Source organism: Paramisgurnus dabryanus, chromosome 11 (genome assembly GCF_030506205.2).
Source record: "Paramisgurnus dabryanus chromosome 11, PD_genome_1.1, whole genome shotgun sequence".
Lineage (NCBI taxonomy): Eukaryota > Metazoa > Chordata > Actinopteri > Cypriniformes > Cobitidae > Paramisgurnus > Paramisgurnus dabryanus.
This window is the reverse complement of record NC_133347.1, coordinates 33038802-33046468: the sequence shown is the minus strand read 5'-3', so window position 1 is coordinate 33046468 and position 7667 is coordinate 33038802. Positions and strand designations below refer to the sequence as shown.

Here is a 7667-nt window from a genome sequence, read left to right as displayed (position 1 = left end):
TTAACGCCGCCTCCACTACTTTCGTGAACACACGGGGAGAGAGGGATAGCCCGAACGGTAAAACTTTGTACTGGTATGCCCGTCCCTCGAATGCAAACCGGAGAAACGGTCTGTGACGAGGGATAATGGACACATGAAAGTACGCGTCTTTCAGGTCTATTGCCGCAAACCAATCTTGGGGGCGAATTGAATTGAATATTTGCTTCGGTGTTATCATCTTGAAAGACCTCTTCTGCAGAGATTTGTTCAGAACGCGCAAATCCAAGATCGGTCGCAACCCACCGCCTTTTTTGGGTACTATAAAATACGGGCTGTAGAAACCCGATCTCATCTCGGTTGGAGGGACCGGCTCTATCACGTCCTTCGCCAGCAGGACTTCGACCTCTGCACGCAGTACGTGTGCATCGGACGCTTTCACCGTGGTGAAACGAATGCCCGAGAATTTGGGTGTGTGCCGGATGAATTGAATTTCGTAACCGAGGCGAACAGTGCGTAAAACCCAACAAGACGGGCTGGGAAGCTGAAGCCACGCCCCCAGGGACCGTACGAGGGGAATTAACGGCACTGTCGGGGTACCCGCGGTGGGGCGGCTGAGCGGGACAGGTGGTACTGCCGGTACGTCTGCTGGGACAGCATAAGTATCTACAGTATGTGTGTGTGTGACACTGACCTGAGCCCGCTGAGGGTGACGGTCGTCTGGTCTCCTCAGCGGAGAGCACAGACTCCGAGGAGGGTGCTGGTGGTCCCGTCTCCTCAGCGGAGAGCTGGAACTCCTCAGAACACCCGCTGGCGATAGAGGAGAGGGAGGAAGAGCATGTAAATGCCCGCTCACATCTCTCTCGATCCTCTGGAGACCTGGAGAAGGAATAGGAATGCACTCTTTTTGTGGTTTTGTGGGTGCCGGCTGAGAAGCCGGCGGAACAGAAACAAAACGAAACCAAAGATTCTCCACCCGGCCCTCTACCGGTGGAGGGAGCGATGCCATCACCGTCTCCCGTAGAGTGATCCCATCCAAATCCAGGTCGCCCGTCTCAGGGCCGCTTCGATTTCCGTTTACCACGGGAAGCGGGTGGGGCGGGCTGTCGACGGCTGTTCCCCCTCCGTGGCCTGGAAGATGTTCTAGTGGGGGGGGCGGAGGCAGCCGCCGCAGGGCGCCCTCGGCGAGGAGCAGACGGGCCCGCCGGCGCTGGAGGGCGAGATGCAGGTCGCTTGCGCCGGGGCATGATCTGAGCGATCGCCTCTGTCTGCTTCTGGGCGGCGGAGAACTGCTGGGCGAAGGACTCCACCGACTCACCGAAAAGGCCAGCCTGGGACACTGGAGCGTCCAAGAACTTGTTCTTCTCCGCATCCGACATGTCCGCCAGACATAGCCATAAGTGGCGTTCCTGGACCACCATCGTGGACATGGCACGACCATTGCCTGCGCTGTCACCTTCGTAGCGCGAAGAGCCAGATCAGTGGCAGCCCGGAGCTCCGAAAGGACAGGCGAGTCGTGTCCTCCCTCGTGCAGATCCCTCAAGGCCTACGCTTGGTGAACCTGCAGCAACGCCATAGCGTGCAGGGCTGAAGCCGCCTCTCCACATGCCTGGTGGGAAGCGCCCGTTAAACCGGAGGACTGTCTGCAGGCACGAGAGGGGAGGGTTGGGCGGTCCTTCCAAGAGGGAGCGTTGGCCGGACACAGCTGCATCGCGACCGCACGCTCCACAGGAGGGATCCCCGTATAACCCTTAGCGGCTCCGCTGGTGAGGGAGGTGAGGGGGGAGGGCTGAAACCGCCGTAATCTCATGGAAAACGGCGACTTCCAGGTTCTAGTCAGCTCCTCGTGCACCTCGGGGAAGAAAGGCACCGGTGGAGAGGGTTGTGAAACCCGGGCAGCTCCAAAGAACCAATCATCCAGGCGGGACGGTTCGGGCTGAGGGGGGGGAACCCACTCTAACCCTACGGTCTCCGCCATTCGAGCGAGCACGGCCACCATCTCTGGATCGAACTCCGGCGTCCCAACCCGACCAGAGGGAGGAAGGGCGTCGGGGTCCACGTCAGGGGGAGGAGGCCCACCCTCGGATGCTGCGGCGTCGGTGGACCCGGAGGGCGGCTGTGGATGAGGAGGCTGAGAGCCTGAGGACGAATCCCCCGCTCGGCTCAGCACAGTGATGCGCAGGTCGTCCTTTGAGAGCTTCACAGCCGCACCGTGGCGGCGTTCAGCACTCGCATGACGAGGGTTGCGTTTTTCCCGGAGGAAAGACAACCGTCTGCGCAAATCCACAAGGGACATGTTCTCGCAGTGAGAACACTTACCCCCAGCGAACGCTGCCTCTGCGTGCTCGATGCCCAAACACGAAAGACAACGCTCGTGACCGTCCTTCGGACCCATGTATTTGCCGCACCCAAGATCGCACGGACAAAAAGCCATCCTGAAAAGGACGCTGATGTCCGGATATACGAGAGAGTGGCTGCCTTTAACAAGGCACAAAGCTCTCTCGTATCACTCTTTTAGGGAAATTCACTCAGATGCTTAGTTGATGAGCGCACAGGAAGGCAACGCACACACTAAACTCAAAACAATAAAAGATGTAGAGTCGTGGAATTAAGCGAAGCGTCCGCTGTGGTACTGCTAGTCCAACCAACTTCAGCAATCGAATCCCACCAGAGTAGAGTAGCTTCTCAGTAGCAGATACTGCCGGCTTTCGAAGCGATAAAAAGCTAATTTCCCTATTTGCAGCTGCTGCTTATATACGCACCTGGCGGGGCGGCGCCAGCATTATGCAAATATCTCAATGCCAAGTTCATTGGCGTTTTAGTAGTATTCGAAGCAGATTGGTCCTCTAAGCGAGTTCCCAATTTGTCGGTCACGACGTGGCGTCGTAGTGACCGACTGAAAGGGAACGCTCGGTTTAGTTCCTGTCTCCGCCTCCCAAAATGTCTAGTGTATTCGGATTGGTCAGATGACTACTCAACTGTTATTGGTCAACTGGGTTCGGCGTGTGTTTGAAAGGTTACGCCCCTGACTACGCGTGGATTTTCCGGTTCTGACTGAGAGTCACAGGCAACGTAAACAAGCGCTATATTTCTCTATAAACGATGGTGTCTGTACTGCCTTACCACTTCAAGCTCGATCCAGAGAGTTCAGACGGCCGTTACGATGTAAACGATCTCCGTCAATGAACGTGATTGGATTTAACTTTTTTAGGAGTCCTTAGCTCTCCCAGAATGCTAAACGAAGACGAAAATGTGTTGCAAAGACATCCAAAAGGTAATTATAACGTACTACATTACTTTGCAAACTATATGGAAACACCAAATGTAGCACATAGAAGGTTTTATTTGAAATGATTATAAAACTATTTCACTTATTAACATTATTTTACTATAGTAAACTTTATTATAAAAGACCGCTTACATACTATATTACTGTGCAAACTATATGGAAACACCAAATGTAGCACATAGAAAGTATTTGTTGAAATGATTATAAAACTATTTCACTTATTAACATTATTTTACTATTGTAAACTTTATTATAAAAGACTGTTACATACTATATCACTGTGCAAACTATATGGAAACACCAAATGTAGCACAAAGAAAGTATTAATTGAAATGAATGTTCTACATTATTTCACTATGGTAAAGTTTATTATGAAAAACTGCTTACTTATAAGTGCTATGTTTTTACTTATTAGGTTTTAAGGAGAATGCAAAAGGTTCCAGGGCCTCTTACCTGCGTGATTCATCATCCAGGTTTTGCACAAATTGTCTAAATCCCTACACACAGAACATTTATTGTACCGACTATAAGCCTTTGAGGTGCAGGACTAGAGTAAGTTTTATTACATTTTTAAACCAATAACACTAAAGTATCATTATAGTAACAAAGTACCCAAAAGAACAAAAGATGCAACTTTAAAGAAAATATAATAGTCAGTCAAAAGTTTTTTTTATTTATTACAAATATATATTTAAATGTTAAACAATATACAAATAAACATACTTTAGTAACCATATTGTGCTCTTGTTTAAAAAATTGTTCAATTCATTTCTTACAGCTATCTATTCAGATAAATGGCATATCAAAGCTTTGTCAGCTGGTGCTATCTAAGACGACACTATAAGGTTATCATCCTGTCGTGTGTTGTTCTCCAGATACGCTTGGAGCTTCCTGATCAGATCGGTCACAATTTTGGCTTTCGACGACCCCTGCATTGAAGATGGCATGCAATCACGTCCTCCTTTGAAGGTCTCTCAAACTGTGATGTCAGGTCCATTGGAATCGGGGTTTCCTTCAGCTTATCTTCAAATACCTCATCAAATACAAGCCTGATCACATCATCCACATAACTGTAGAAATATTGCAGTCAATAAATCTTTTGTTTTGATCATTTATTTCCCTGCTTCATACATTAAGTTTTTAATTATGAATGTATTTGAAATAAAACATTACTGCTTACGGTATGTCATTTGTGTTTTGGGAACATAGCCTTGTACTTTCCCTCTCCTGCTTTTGTTACGGCTTGGTGACATTGTAATGGATGGCTGCAAGGTACAAATACCTGTAAAATATAAACAAGCAATTAATTTATTGTAAAAGTAAATACTACTTTATTTAACACAGTTACTAAAATACTTAAATACCTGCACAGCATTCCAATAAATGAGAAAATCAATTTTTTTTGCTGCAAATCTGAAATCTCAGGCTACGGACGGCAAAGGCATCCACTGATGATGATGATGGAAACATTGTGAAACGATGCTACTGCCTGGGTTCCTATTATTATGCAGAGAAAAAAAACTTTGTCATCATCAGTTATACATTTAAGACTGGTAGTGGTTTCACTAGGTAAATACATAATGGGCTCTATTTTAACGATCTGAAACGCAAGTGCGAAGCGCAACGCGCAAGTTAGTTTGTGGGCGGATCTTGGGCGCTGTTGCTATTTTCCCGGCGTGAGAAATAACTCTTGCGCCGGGCGCAAATCAATAAGGGGTTGGTCTGAAGTAGGTTCATTATTCATAGGTGTGGTTTGGGCGTAACGTCAAATAAACCAATCAGAACGCTAGCCAACATTCCCTTTAAACGCAAGGGCGCAAGTTCCATGGCGGGTTGCTATTATTATGACGGATTTACCAGGCGCACGCCAGGAGCGGTTCACAGCCGAGGAGACCGACGTCCTTGTACGGGGGAATCCCACGCTTGCCAGCATAAATCGGGCACGCCGTGTAACGGGAGGTGGATCTGCCTCAGGACTTGACGCCAGCAGAGGACATCGCTGCGTCCACCCTCACCGCTGAAAGGGTTTGGGGGCTTTGAAATCGGACCCAAGAAACGCAAGCAAGGTCCAATCCCAAAGTACTCTTACAAATCAAGTTCATATACATTAAGGTTTCTTATGAAAGGATTTTAATTATTATTTATATAATATAAACGTAATACAGCCACACAACAAACTTATGAAAATATTTTAATCTTTCTTTGCATGAGAATAAATAAAAACTATCACCACAATGCTCACCACTATGATTCCCCTTATCTCGTGTATTAATATTTTTAAGTGTAACAATTTATGATTTGCAAAAATAACTGTTGCATCTGTGTAGATTAGATAAGCAAAGTATATGCGCGTTGTGCACGCTATACATTATGGTCAAGCATGCGCCCTTAAAATAGCATAATGAACAACGCGCAACGCGCCACTGACTTTAGACTAGTTTTTTTTGGTTAGTAGCGCAATTGTTTTTTGAAACTGCAAAATAGCATAAGAGATGGTTTGCGCCGCAACACGCCTCCTTTTTGCGCTGAACCGCCCAGGGAGCGCAAGTTCATTCCCTAGTTTGCTGACGTGCATCTGTGGAGGGAAAAACCCCGCTGTGCGCCGGCGCAAAATACGAATGATACATGCGTCACTGACAAAGTCAATTGCGCTGGGTGCAAGATAGGGCCCAATATGTGTTAAACACCTTTGCTCCTCATATGCCAGTCTGACTCCTTGTACTGTGTGTTATGATGTTGCATGTTTGCATACAGTGTAGAAGGATGTGTACAGCTGCGAATCTAGGATATAGACAAATAAAACAAACATGTATTCAGTCAAAAAGAAATATTATAACAATAGAGTACAATGACTATAAATCGTTAGACTATTCATTAAAACGTAAATGTATTACATATTACATGGCCCAACATTAGCAACACACATTACGTGTTTACTTCGTTTCAAAATCTAAGAAAGCTTCAAGTAAATACAACAGTAAAATACATATAACTTTAAACAAATCATCTGTACTTAGAGTTTCTTGAGTTTGATCATGAGAACAAATTTTACCGGTAACAGTTTAGCTGGCATTTGTATTTGTATTTATCTTAGCAACTTAGCAAGTTTGTAAACATGTCTAAACCAACATCGATAAAACAAACGAAAGCCTGCATAATTCAACATACACGTGTGTAAATATGGTACGTTGTTAATGAAATACAGTATTACAACACAAAACAATTAGCTTGCAAGCTTAGCTCTACACGCACATTATGTTAATCTCCGGTTACTGGTTACGTAATGTACAGTAAAAGGCAAATAATAAACATGAATACTTACAGTCTGTGATCCAGAAGTGCACAGTAATCCAACTTTCAAGAGGAGACGTCGCGTAAATCCAGCTTCGGTTCATGAGAAGCAGTTATTGTGAAAACTCCGTGAACAACTTCTGACCGGATTTTTCCGGAACCGTATTAAACATGATGTCCTCTGTGGAAGTCCATAAAGTGCTATTTTGCCCTCGCATCTAAAGAGACAGCGTCTACTCGAGAGATTTAATCGCTTAAACAATGAAACAAGAGTTTGCAAACAGAGTCAAAGCAGGGACTCCCAACCTCCGCCATTTTAGCTCTCTTCTGACTCGACGCTCCCCACCCTCGTCTTTGAGGGCGTACCCAAGCAAAGCAGAGAGGGCTGAACTATGATAATGTTGGTCTTATCTACGTCACTAATCCCAGGAAGTAAACTGTTGCCTACAATCCGAGTGTTTTTTGTAGTCCTCGAACGTTAGAGACGATAACTCGCGTCATCGTTTTCTTTGAGGTATGTACTTTTTGAATATCGTTAGCATGTACTAATGCACACTTACACACAAAAGGATGTTTAAAAACGTGTATCCCATAATAGGTGCTCTTTAATGTGTTAGATACAGACATACACAAGCAAAAATAAAGCTTGTTCCCCTGAAGCTCAATCCAGCAAAATCATACTGGTGAAATAGCTATACCAGCTCCCTTTTGCTTGAGAACACCATGACTATGCTGGTAACCCAGCTACTGTATACCAGCACTATACCAGCACAAACCAGTAAAAACCAGCCTGGACCAGCATTAAATTCATGCTGGTTTATCCTGGATTTTTCAGGAGGGTAGGTGTCTTGCTCAAGGACACCTCAACACTTGGTCAGGTGGAGTCGGGGATTGAACCACCAACCTTCCGATTTGTAGACAACCTACAAAGTCAATCAGTCAATGGCACTGCTCAGGTGTTATGAGAGCCCAGGTTGCTCTGATAGTGGCCTTCAGTTCCTCTTCATTGTTGGGTCTGGCATATCACATCTTCCTCTTCACAATATGGGGTTAAGGTCAGGCGTGTTTCTGGGCAATTAAGAACAGGGATACCATGGTCCTTAAACCAGGT

The 7667-nt window shown here is 46.0% G+C and overlaps 1 long non-coding RNA gene across 2 annotated transcripts; it reads right to left on the bottom strand.

The window, feature by feature from the left end:
• Window positions 1-4197: 4197 nt before the first annotated feature.
• LOC135730161 (uncharacterized) lies at window positions 4198-7144 on the bottom strand. Of its 2 annotated transcripts, XR_010525910.2 has the most exons (5): window positions 6588-7144; window positions 5953-6046; window positions 4630-4762; window positions 4446-4547; window positions 4198-4335 (listed from the first exon to the last, which is right to left on the bottom strand). It is a non-coding gene; the product is annotated as an uncharacterized lncRNA (long non-coding RNA). The 2 variants fall into 2 exon arrangements; XR_012337881.1 differs by lacking the exon at window positions 4198-4335 and having other exon boundaries at window positions 4355-4547.
• Window positions 7145-7667: the final 523 nt, after the last annotated feature.